Source organism: Cupressus sempervirens, chromosome 4 (genome assembly GCF_028749045.1).
Source record: "Cupressus sempervirens isolate cs-2001-9-10 chromosome 4, ASM2874904v1, whole genome shotgun sequence".
NCBI lineage: Eukaryota > Viridiplantae > Streptophyta > Pinopsida > Cupressales > Cupressaceae > Cupressus > Cupressus sempervirens.
Window position 1 is genome coordinate 443,727,979 of NC_143121.1, and position 11,965 is coordinate 443,739,943.

The 11,965-nt window shown below is 36.4% G+C and overlaps 1 pseudogene; it reads right to left on the reverse strand.

Annotated features, from left to right (window-relative positions):
* Positions 1–6,033: 6,033 nt before the first annotated feature.
* On the reverse strand, positions 6,034–10,927 carry LOC149561909 (putative disease resistance protein RGA3; annotated as a pseudogene).
* Between the last annotated feature and the right edge of the window lie 1,038 nt (positions 10,928–11,965).

Consider the following 11,965-nt stretch of genomic DNA (forward strand, 5'->3'; position numbering starts at 1 on the left):
GTATCATCCAAATTGTTTCTCCTTTTTAGATAATATAGTAATGTCTTCTGACTATGCCTGATATGAGATGATAGTGAAGAGATCTATTTTTTTGGGACATTTTCTTATTTAAAATAGATGTCAGTATCACTCTTCATGTAATGGATTTATCTACAGATCTAGTTTTTGTCCCAATGGAATGTAATCCTTGCTTAACACTTTCAATAATATCCTTTTGTAATTTAGAAGTTATCATCTTTTTAATATTTGTATCTATACCCAATAGATTCAATGACTCTTTTAATTCACCTTTAAGAAGTGAAATTGATAATATTTGAGTTTTTTCCACTGTATCAAGATTCTCAAATTGTGCAATTATTTCCTTAGATTTTTTATTTAATTTCCTCTTCTAAGTATGCATAGGTTGACTAGAATATTCTCTTAATGTTTCCATGTCCATTTCAATTAAATGATCTATATTTTCTATGACTAATTTCTCTTTTCAATCTTGCAGCTAGATTAACATTCTCATTTGTTGTTTAATCTCGTATTGCGAGAAAAATTAAAAATAAATCTTAAGATAAAAGACATTGTTAGGGTACATAAATATGTATATACATAGCTTGAAATATTATATATAACTTGTAAGAGCTCGATGTGCATACTTCTCTGACCTTGGGATGCTCCTTCTTCGATATCCATTACTTCAACTTCAATGTCCTCTTGTCCAACATTTCCATCATCGACTACTACACAAACAATATAAAAAATAAAATCAAGAAAGTTTGTAAGGGAAATGTCTTTAAAATTTAAAATTAAAGTTTTAAAGTTTTCCTAGATCTAGAAATCTAGAGAGACATTTTACTTGTGAGAGATACATGTGTACTTGTTGGAACTTGGGATGAACCTTCACCAACCTTGGTAAGTTGTTCTGGTTGACTATGTCCTAAATATTCATAATTTAAAAAAACTATAACTTAATAAGCACTAATCTTAAATATTCTTAAATTAATAAACCCTAATCTTCAGTTAATAGTAACCCTAGTTTAATATTTACCATACTCCTAATTGAATAAACCCTAAACCTAACAATTTTTTTGATAATTTTCATCTTCTTGTTCCTCTATTCTTTTTGATGCATACTTATTTGCTCCTTTTTCTTTATTTCCTATTGCAAATTCTTGATAACAAATAAGCTGAAAATATTTCCTCCTTCCCAATTCAAATGCAAATTATTTGATATGTTTTGATTCTAAAATGAAATTAATGAATAATTATTTATATGGGAATAAAAAAATTAACAAAATTCTCACATAGGGCCGACCATAGTTTTGATAGAAACTACCTTTGTAATTTGGTAGTTTCTAACGAAACTACCATGCACCCGATTAACTAAATGTTAACTGGGCCTTTTAGTTTTGATAGAAACTAACTAAAAAAGTTTCTACTGAAACTATGTAAAAAGTTTTCGATCGAAAGTTAGTTTCTATCGAAAGTTAATTTCTATCGAAACTAGCAAAATAGAAGCGTTTTGAAAAGGCTATAAGGTTTTCGATTATTTTCATGACTTTCAAGCTCAATTAATATATTAAAATAGAACATTGAAGACATGTCATTTTACATGACACAAGTACTCGGAATGAGACTTCTAATGACTATGGATTTGATTTATTTTGGATTTTTTAGGTATATGTTTTTTATGTTAATTGAATGGAGGTTCATCATAAAAAATAAACCCCTATATTGGACACTCATGTAAAAATAGTAGTTCTAAAAGGATTTATTTTTTGAAAAATAAATACAGTCTCCATATGTGAGTCCTCTTTCAATCAAAAAAAGAAAATTTGAAATCAGATAAATATATAATAAGTTACATGTGCCAAAAGCCATGTATGTCCAAATTAGTATTAGGTCAACTTTAAACTCTAATAAAATTTGAAATATTAAGGATAAAGACATCAAACCACCTACACGATTTTGGTATGGATGTTAAAAAACTAAATTAGAAAGAATTATAGTGATATCTATTGTAGAAAAAAAGTTATGTGTCAAAAATAATGTCAATCTTTAAAAATCAGGTTTTTGATAGCATACTAATTTTTGTGGTAGAATTTTTTTATAATCAAATCAATTCAAAAATAAATAAATTTAGAATCTACATAGAAAATCCTAAAAGACTCTAATTTACTTCATCTTCAAATTCCTAACTATTAAACCATAATTTGCATCTAAAAGTGAAAGTTTTCTTGAAAATTCACAGTTCAGTGTCAGTTTAGGCAAAAAAGTATTACCCATTATTAATGGGTCCACCCTCTAGATGAGATAAAAAAAATTGATCCATCCATACTGTTTGACATATTTTGGAAGTGGCAGCTACATATTACGCTTTAGTTGATGAGATCATCACTATAGGTTGCTTCTTTGATGCCCATGACACAACTCCTGATCCAAAGTGAAAGATATAACTAGAAGTGTTCTTCATGTCATCAATGCTAAATGAAAAATCACTATCAGTATAACTAATCAAACTAAAATTGTTAACAAGTTTTGGAGCATAGGATTCCATATTCTGTTGTTCCTGCAACATATCTCAATCCTTTTACTAACTTGCCAATGAGAATTTTTTGGTGATTCTATGAACCTTAAGATCAAACTAACATGATAAATGATATATGGCCTCACTTCCAAAAAGTCTTTTAAACATAGTTGGATCAACATTTGAGCCTTTCTCCTCTTTGGTAAGATTTTTTCCTATTGGAACTAGAATTGATACTGGATTGCAATTTATCATTTTATGTCTCTTCAAAACATCATTTATATACTTGGATTGACAAATGAAGATACCTTTGTCATATTGAATAATCTCAATGCCTAAGAAGTATCTCATCAACCCCAAATCTATTATTTCAAATCCTTTCATCGTTTCTAACTTGAACATGTCTACTGATAGATTTCCAATGAATATATTTAGTTATCAGCATACAAACACACAATCAAAATCTGACCTTCCTTATTAATCTTTACATACAATATGGGCTCACTGTTACTTCTATTGAATCAATTACTTATCATGTATATGAATGAATCATCGTATACCAAGCTTGAGATACTTGTTTCAAACCATAAAGCACCTTGTTTAATTTATATACTTTATTTTCATGCCCACAAACCTCATAACCATGTGGTTGTTTAACACAAACTTCTTCATTAAGAAAACCATTCAAAAAGGTGGATTTTAGATCCATTTGATACTCTTTCCAATTATTTTGTGCAGTTATTTCCAAAATTGTTCAAACTATATAAAATCTAGCAACTAGAGTAAATGTTTCATTATAATCAACTCCATATTGTTGTGAGAATCCTTTAGCAACTAGCTTTGTCTTATGCTTAACAATTTTACCATTTACATCAACCTTAGTTTTACAGACCCATTTGACTCCTATACATTCTTTTCCTTTAGGTAAATCCATGAATGCTCATGTTTTATTTCTTTCAATAGTCAATTTCTTCATTTATTCCCTTGATCAATTTGTATTCTTTAATTACTTCTTCAAAATATAATGGATCAAAAGAAAATAAAGAAAAATTTGAGCATATGTCTACATTCTCTTCTTCTTGACCATATATCTCTTTTAAGCTTCTTGTTTTCTTACCTTTGTACATTGGTCTTGAGAATATAGAATCTAATTCATCACTTATATTTGAATCTAGAGGTGGTACTCCTTGCACAAAGTTCCTTGGTGGAGTACTGGTTGGTGTTTGAGTACCTTGTTCCTTTGATTTATCATCACTTTGCAATATTGGTGCTCCTCTTATGACTTGTTTGTTATCATTTCCATCCCATGAATCTTCTTCTTCAAATTTAATATCCCTACTTCACTCATCAAAAAGAAGAAGGCATCTTTCTTGAAGTCCTCCCACTTAACCTAACTGCCCATAGAATTGTAGGGGCACCAGCACCCAACCATGGCTTGTAGGAGACCCTTTATGAGTGCATTAATGTGTTGATGTCATAAGGAACTATCGCTCCTCAAGGTTGAGTTACAAGTCCAAAAACAATTTCAGCGATTGACCTAATTCTATCAATAGTTTGAGTATATACCATATAAGGTTTATTATTCTTGAACCTAGCATTTCATCTACTAGCTGAATCCGCGTGCACAATGAGAAATGGGAGCCGGGATAGGCCATGAAATGAGTGATATAGAAGTTCACCCTTACCTTATAATAGTATGGGCAGAACTCCACTAACCTTTTATTCTCCTCATGCCAACCTCCATACCACTGATGTATGCCCCTCTTAAGTAAGAACTGTTGCACCGAAACAAACTAAGATTCTCTCCTTTTAATTCAACTACAATTGAAGCATTTGATTTGAAAAGAACAATGAGACTATAGTTCGATTAGTGCCATATTCCAATCCACCCCTTCCTAAAATTCAATGGGCCCAGTGAATCAATTCTAGAGAAGAAGGCTCCCAAAATCAGTAACTAGATATATATATATATATATAATGCTTATAGTTTTAATCACATACTATTACTTTTTATAAAATCTATTAAAGGTTATATCATTTTATATATTTTAATAATAGCTTTCTATTTATTTGTAGCAATCTCTTTTTTATTTGAATTGACCATGATTTCTATATAATTTATTTACTTACTTTATTTGATTTAATAAATCATTGAGTAGAATGTTTGAGACTACCTTAGGTTTGAATGGTGCATGCGTGTTGTGGGTGTGTGCACATCCCAAGGGAGACTAGTTTTGCCCTACTCACCTCGAAATGTGTTGATGGGTAGGTAGTAGAGACACCCCCTTGGCTGGAAATAAAATACAATCATTGAGTAGAATTAACATCTTTGGTGCATAAAATCCTATCTATTGTTTAACATGCATATTTTTTTTAATAGTGGATATGACTATTGATATTGGATGTTCATGTTAGGTTTGAAATTAAGTTTGTCATGACATTGGCAAGAAATTGATATTTGATTCTTATTTTTTTGTTTAGATTTCTCTATATGTGTGTTAATTTATTGTACAAGTGTAATCAAGAATATTATGATTTGCATCTTGAAAATCATTTTCACATATTTGAACTAGAAATGCAGATTTTTGAATGTGAAATTCTATGTGGTGTTCTCAATTAAAAATTTGGTTTAGTAGACAAATTTGTATATCATGTAAACATTGTAAAAATTCAAAGAGCTTATTATATTTTGGTATTTGATTTACTTAATTTTACAATAGATACACTTATAATGATTGGCTTTTGGATTAGATTGTGTTGAATTCTTTTTACCATCAACGTTTCAAATCACACTACGTGATCCATCATTAAGATGAAAAAGATCAAGAGATGCAAAATAAAATGATTGTAGATGGAACTAACTCATAAGATAAAGGGACCAAGGAAAGAGATTGCACACCTACCAAGGGTTGAAATAAAACTAACCAATAAAAATAAAAATGAAATAAAGGATTAAATGACTAACCAGAAACCTCAAAGACTGCAATACTCACAAAAAATAACCGAAGAAAAAAAAAAGTTCAAAAATCAAATAAAGAGAATATTCCAAAAACTAAAGAGAGGGGAAATTCCACTAAACCTAAAAAATACATGATGGGAAATAGAGAGATAAGCCAAAATGATAAGTAAACAATAAATTATATATGTGTGTGAGAGTTTATACATCAATATTGAAAAGCAAAGAACTTAAAAGATATTATACATAGAAGTTTATCTTCCACAATCTAAAGAACCTCTCATTATTTCACTTAAAGACATTAATGATCAAATTATTTCTGAAATAAAGAAGGATGTAAATACAATTGCACAAGTTGTACTTGAATTAGAATTTTTTATAGAGTGTAATGATACATTAAAGGTCGAATATTTATACATGACCACAAGTCAAAATACAAAAATAGACCAAAGAGAATCACTTTTTTATTTTTAATTAAATAAAAATTTATTATATAGAATTTAAATATTAACCTAGATTCAAATAAAAATAATTTATCATTCCATAATAATGATACCAAAAAAATTGAATAAATGAATAGTGAATAATTAATAAATAATTTTTAATATTTAAAACATAAAAATGCTTACCGACATGTAATAGTTACATGAGGATTGATGGATTTGATTTTACGCCAATATTCTCCACTTTCCTTGAACTTCTCGGTTACCACAGTGGTTCCTGAACCACTAAAATATACCTCCTGGAGTCTTTTCAACTGCTCCAATCCCTCTCTCACTTTCTTCATTTTGGGACAGTGAATTAGACTGAACTCCTCTAGGCATTCCATCGCTCCATCCTCCACTTTTGGAAACTCTTCTAATTCAGTGAAGTCGTCTATTGTGAGAAAGCGGAGCTGTGGAAACTCTCGCGCATTTCCAAACGCTGTTGGCAATTCTCTGCACCTTTCGTTCCCCTGCAACACCAACCTCACTAGATTGGGCAGTGTTTGCAACTCTGGATAATTACTACAATCACATTCACACAACTTGAGTTCCCTCAGATTTGCAAAACCACATATCCAAATTGGCGCCGCAAACCTGTTTAAATGAAGAATTTCTAGATCTTTCATCTCTGCCATTTTCTTTGAAAGTTCCAACAACTCTGATGTGCTCTCATTCCACATGAATAGATGACGCATCTTTCCCGGCCATGTGCGGATTCGTTCCAGCTCCATTTCATGCTTAACATTTAAGCATAGTTCCTCTGACTTAAGGAATTCGTCCTCTTCCATGGACAGATTCAAATAACCTGTTCGGAGTGTTCTCAAAGAGGCCAGCTCTGATATTCCGTTTGGAATGCGATCACTAACCCCCTCGCACTCTAAATGCTCAAGACATTTAACTTCATTGATCCATTCTGGTAATCTCTCACATCCCCTCCTACGCAGAGCAAGAAACAAGAGACTTTTCAGATGTCTCACACACTCTGGCACCTCCACAATATATGTACTCTTCAAATTCAAGACTTTGAGGAGTTTCTTCTTTCCAATGCTCTCTGGCAATTCAGAGATTTCTGTCCCGCTCAGATCGAGAATGCGTAGTCCTCTCATAGCGGTAAAAATGTTTGATGGAATGCTTGTAATCCCCTCATTCTAAGACAACGAGAGCGTGCAGAGACAAACAGGACGAGTCTCTGAGATGTCGTTGTCATTTATGTAAGGGGCTGTCGATTCACAAGATGAAACTCAAAGGCTTTGGGCCTGTGCGGCAATGCTGGGTGCACACAGGTGTGGTGTAGGCGAGGCATGGGCTAAGCTGAAGAGCAAATGGGGCTAGGTCGTGTGCTGGGCAGACATGGTTGTGGCATAGGGTCTTGTCATGGACATGATCTGAGGTGTATGCTTTGGGGCTGTGTTGCGAGATATTCCCTCCAACATAGTTGTGGTGTAGGCACGGTGTGGAACCAAGCCAAGGTGTATCTTAGGGCTGTGCTACGAGATGTTCCCTCTAGCATAATTGTGGTGTAGGCGAGGCGTGGAGCCGAGCTGAAGTGTAACTGCGGAGGGTAAGTGCCGGTGTGCATAATGGGTGGCTTGGATAGTTGAACTCTCTCGAGAGGGACGAAGAAGAGTAGTCCTTCCCTCTAGTCTTCGGATGAGATAGAGATGATGCATAGTTGTTAGGAGTGATGAAGTGTCACTCCATCGTATCGTAATGCAATGAGGTTTGGTGACACGACAAGGGTCCTTAACTTAGTGAAGCGGAGTAGCTGAGCCAATGTAGGATGCCTACCTGGAGGTTATCCGAAGTCTGAAAGCTGGGGAAGTGGCGTACCTAGTCCTGCGGTAGGAGGCAAAGACGTTTGTTTGAGTAAGAGCATTGGGGGTTTATGGTTAGCTGTGTGGGGGATCATGTTGAGGAGCCAAACACCTATGTAGCGCGGTATGGAAAGGGTGTGGCAATGGGTGCACATCCTGGGTGCTTGGTTGTGTGGGTTTGCATTAGGGTGAGATCTCAATGGCTATGGTGGTCTAGTATGGTGATCGGGATGTAGTGTTCTGGGATGGGTTCAAGATGAGCCGAGTCATGAGGCAGATCCGTATTAGGTATCCAAAGAGGTAGTTGTTGGGCATGGCTCAAGGAGGTGAGTCATGGTGGATAGCTAGGAGCAATGGTTTGTGGTGCATGATTGAAATGGGCAAAGAAAATGAGTGAAGTGGTTCAGAGGTGAAGCTATGGTGGTGTAGCCGAGTTGGAAATGAAGTACAGTGTCCAACAGGGTTGGGTGGATCATGGAGCTAGGGTGTGGAACTCAAGTAGGTCTTGTGTTGCAAAGGGATCCGTGGATTGGGTAAGAGATTGCGTGGATACATGAAGGGGTTGGTTCAAGTGCATCAGATGCACGAGAAGTGTTCACCAACAAGGGCATGTAGACATAGACATGGTGTCGAAGCAATCGGGGCTCAATGTTTGGATTCAGAATTTGGCTAAGGCAATCAACAGCTCTGTGGGGAACAAGGGTTGGGCTTCAAGGTTCAATGGGGAGCTAGGGAGACCAGCAAGAGGTGGAATGTTGTGGAGACATGGGCCGTGTTAAGGTAACATGATGGATTGGACTGGAGGACTCTATAATGTTCCAAGGTGTTGTGGAGGTGTCGAGTATGCTTTGGAAGTATGCGGAGTGGATAGGGGAGAACTCATGTGGTCTAAGTCAGCCAATGTGGATGCGGTGTTCAGCAAGGGAGTCTTAGTGGTTCTCAATGTAGTAGTGCAGTGGTGTAGTGCTAGGCTCGGGGAGTCAGTGGAGTTGAACAAAGGGAGCTATGGTAGTTCTGTGCATTCCAAGAGTGGCATTATGAAGATCAAGGATGATCAGAGGTGGTCAAGAGACTCAGGGAGTTGAGATCGCATATGGCCGATATTGGAGTAAGGTGGTCTTATGGGGGACCCTGAGGTGAAGATATCACAAGAGCTAAGTAGGGGTTCAGCCTGGGGTTGAACAAGGGTAGAGCTAGTAGCTCGAGGATGTGTGTGTGGTGCAGCAAAGGAAGAGAACCAGAGTAAGGAGTGGTTCGGCAGGCACTTCTATTCTGCAGGAGTGTTTGTTTAGGCAGTCAGGTGTGTGGGCACGTGATGAAGTTAAGGGGAGGCGTAGTCTAGGTGAACGAAAATGGTTAGACCTTATGGCCAGTCAGAAGAAGGGATCGCCAGTGCCACGCGTGGTTGGAGATTCTAAGGGAGAAGGCTTAACCTGGGCATAAGCTAAAATCCACCCCGTGACAATTTATATCTTTCTTGCCGAGTAAAATCCGACAACAGTCTGCATTTGCATCTTTGGAGGCTTCCTCAACAGAAAAAACACTTCTGTTTTCTCTGGATACCTGTATGGCCAAATCGAGCAATAGATCGTGAACTCTTACAATATTTGGTTAGATCGTATCCAGTATCTTCTTCCCATAGCTGAAGCAGACAGAGATTGGCGAGTTGATACAAACAGTCCCATGCCACATCCAACTGGCCCTCTCCTGCTCGAATAAAGCCTTCCCCAATCCACAAGTATATCAGATACTCACAATCTATCTTCTCGTCCTCTGGAAAGAAGGAAATATAAGCAAAGCACGCTTTAAGGATTGGGGACAAGGAATCATAACTGAGCCTGAGAATAGGCATGATGGGATCAATGTAATTGGCAGTCCCTTGGACCCCTTGCAGCTGGTGGAGCTTGAACTCCCAGTCACTTGGCATTCTGGTCTTTGCCAGAGATGCGGCTATTGTTTTGATGGCCAGTAGCAGATTACCACATTGCTTCACAATCATACGACCCACTTCTTCCAGACGCTTCCCTGGCTCTCTTTTGATCACCTGAGATCTCTCAAAGGCATAAACACAGAAAAGCCTCCAACTGTCTTCATCAGACAAATATTGCATCTCATAAGTTTGAGCATTCAAATTTGCACAAACCTCCTTACTTCTTGTGGTCACCACAATTTTCCATGGGCTATTGTTTGTAATTGGGAAGCCAAGTCTAGCTAACAAATCATCTTCTCTCTCAGCCCTCCACACATTATCGAGCACCACTAGACACCTCTTTCCTTGCAACCTTTCATGAATCTGCGGAGCTAATACACCTGCTCACTTACTTCACTACCCTTTATCTGCTCGTGTAAATCTTTATCTAACTGGAAGACTAAATCTTTCTGTAATTGCAAAACAGAATAAGACTGAGAAACTGAAAGCCATATAGAGTACTCATACCTTTCTTTAATGTTGCTGTGGTTGTAGACATGCTGAAGGAGATGGGTCTTCCCCATCCCAACCACTGCACATCGACTTTCGAGTGAATTCCCACAGTGTGTGAATCACTGCCGCTGGGCAGAAGACAAGATCTCTTCCAGTCCACACTTTGAGATGATGTACAGGCTGATGCTTCATTTGCAGCCGAAGAAACTTGATGCAATAGCTCCAGCTTGCTACCATCATCAGTAACAAAGCTGATGCGGTCTTGATTTCCTGAATTCTGCGTCCCATCCTATAGTGAAAAATCCATTGCTTACAATTCAACGCACAAAATCGAGCGATATTTCTATACTTGGATTCTAAAACACATGGACATCTGCGAGGAGAGAAATAACGTGAAGCTTCTCCAACCAATGCTTCACATGCTCCCTCTGTTCCCTCTGTTGAGACTTTCGATCAGCATCTTTCAGAAAACCCCTCAAATACATGAGTTCGTCACTTAACCACCTGAAATCTTCTCTGAAATGCACCAACATGTTTGCCTGCTCAGCCACATTGCGAACAGCGATCTCAAGTACCATCTCACAAACTTTTCATAGAAGAGCTTCTCCAACTACAGATACCATCTTTCGAAAATGAGATTGAACGGGTAAAATTCCTCTCTCAACTCTCTATGCACACAAAACCAAGTACCACGAGGACTTGAGAAAAATACAATTACTAAGCACACCTAAGATACAAAACTTGATAAGCTTGGACTCGATGGGAGAATGATCATTGACAAAGTACGGATTTATAGCAGCAACTCCTTCCAGGGCAATGCAATTGAAAGGCTGTTCAATATTCTTTACTTGGGATACCTTTCTTCATACCTACGTGAAAGAACAAAACAATGTTGTTTAGTAAAGTTAAAGCAGGTGTTCCTGCTTCTTCATTGATATCTCGAATATTTTTTTCACACGCAATGCATTTTGAACTTTCCTGTGCATTTCTTCTTATCTATGTTCCTGTTTCCTCATTGATATCTCGAATAAATTTGCAACGACAGCCCCTGCAAAACAAATGCCACATCAACAATTTTCGTAATATGCAAAAAATTCCATGAGAGTCAAAGTCTTTTGAATATTGACTAGTCAACATTAGTCGATTAACTATCATTAACTTTACATATATGCTCAAATTTAAAAGAAACTGTAAATTTGTTACGAGATTACTAATACCAAATACCAGATACCAAGTGGTATAACCATGGCGACCAAGTTGAAAAGAGCTCCAGAACCTATCTAAGAACACAAGGGCAAGAATATTGCGGGAGTGCTTTTCCACCCTACCACGAAGTTGTTAAGCTTCCCTAGAATCTTTCCTGACATGAAAGATACCTAGCTCGGCAACGAGGGAGACTAAACAGGTAAAACCAAGAAGGTAATGGAATTGTGCAAGATATTGTCTACATTTCAACTAGACAAGTAACACATCTTTGCAAGACAAGTAATACAATTGATATATTTCAATTAATTACATAGGAAAAGTAATTAAGCTCAATAAATTTTCTTCTCATATATCCATTAGGAAACTATATCACATGTTAAGGAAAACGCTTTCCAAAAATTCAGACCCCACCTCGTAATAGTAAGGTAGTACAATCACTCGCTTAAAGACTCATAGTTCATTTCAATTATATCATGTCACAATACGTCTAAATATTGACCACTATCAATACTTAGTTGTCTCTAGATATCTAATCCAAGGTAGGCAATCCTCTTAATCCAAATATTT